Here is a 1,659-nt window from a genome sequence, read left to right as displayed (position 1 = left end):
AGATCAGCAACTCTGAGATGCAACAAAAGATAAAAAAGGTGAAAAGATTATTCTGTTAAGAAAATGTAATGTGATTATGACACACAGTGCTTTAGCTAATTAAATGTCATTTAGTTAGCATCTACTTTGGAGGATACATCCTCTACCCCCTTTGTCATCTCCAACCATAATGTTTTGGGTTTCACCTTATCTTCTGTCCTGATGAGGATGGTCATCGTGACAAATAGTGAGGGCCGATTCGCAGTAAATCATTCTGTCGTAGCCCCTTAATGAATATGCGTCAACATGCGTTATGACATGCGCTAACGTGCGTTGTGTTATGTCAGCCCATTCATAATGAATAGGCTGCCAATGCGCCGCAGCTGATGAAAAGAAAACACAGGACACCCCCAATGCATATACAGTTGTGGTCCGCTGTGGTATATTGTGCATAGGGTTCTACTGTGCAATGTATTGGGGTGCATTTACAATGACTAGCACCACACATTTAGCAGGTGTTTTATCATGCAAAGCAAAAACATGTGTTTCCTTGGGCCCTGAGGGTCTTCCCAGCAAGGAGATGGACCATACAAATCTGATAGAGGATCTAACCTCTGAATATGCTACCCTTAAAAAAAATTATCTCTCCACATGATTGGAGAGGTAAATGCCCCTCTTCACCAGGTTGCCGACACAGCTGATTTTGGCTGCAAAAGAGCAAATCTGAGGGGCAGTGCAGGTTAATGTGAGTATAAGTGGGTTGCCATTTGTAGAAACACTGTCACTTTGCCCTACATGACTATATACAGTGGGGTCTATTCACTAAGCTGCCGAGGGCAGCCGAGTGAACAACCGACCCTGTTCGGCTATTCACTTCAGGCTGAAATCAACCTTACATCGGCTTGTCTGATCTCTCTGCAAGTGGCCGGAGCCAGCCGTAAGATCACGGCTGGCTCCGCCCAGCTGTCAGAAGCAGGCTGTCGGCCGGCCAATGGCCGACCGCTCGGCCAGCTTCGGCTTTCAGCCGAGCCGAAGCATATGCGTTCGGCTCGACTGAGCCGCTCGGCCACGTTCGGGAGCTGTACGGGCTATAGTGAATAGCCCGTACAGCACCCCTTCGGTTCTACTAAACCAAAGGAGTCCTGGGGACGAAGCTAGCCGAAGGATCGGCCGAAGTTGCGGCTAGATCCTTCGGCATCTTCGTGAATAGACCCCAATATGTCAAGTCTCTCAATACGTTTGGGTGACATGTATCTTGGATCCTCCCCCACCCGGTCAGTCAGAGCTTCTACCTCATCTCCTGTGTGTTTTCAATATTGCAGAACTGCCCTCTTCTTTGATTTGTGGCCAACTGGTACTGAACCCAGGAACACGTTCCTATTCCTTCCCTCTAGCTCAGTTGTGACATAACAGATCACATGACCTGCATGGAAAGTGCCCCTGCAGTCAGTGGCGGGTGGCTGACAATGTGAGAGGAAACTCTATATGCAGGTCTGCCATGATAATGTTGACTTCTATATGCATCCCAGTACAGGTCCTGCTGGGACAGCACAATTGGAAGCTTCTACACATGCCCCTGCACCTCTTACTATCCCAGTATACATTTCAGGCTGTAGTCAACATGTCCATACCTCCCAACTTTCTGAGATGTGAAAGCACCATATTTTTAGGCAATGAACA

This window comes from Nanorana parkeri, unplaced genomic scaffold, assembly GCF_000935625.1.
Source record: "Nanorana parkeri isolate BGI_ZX_2015 unplaced genomic scaffold, ASM93562v1 scaffold665, whole genome shotgun sequence".
NCBI classification, from domain to species: Eukaryota; Metazoa; Chordata; class Amphibia; order Anura; family Dicroglossidae; genus Nanorana; species Nanorana parkeri.
Note: the sequence above shows the minus strand (reverse complement) of the source record.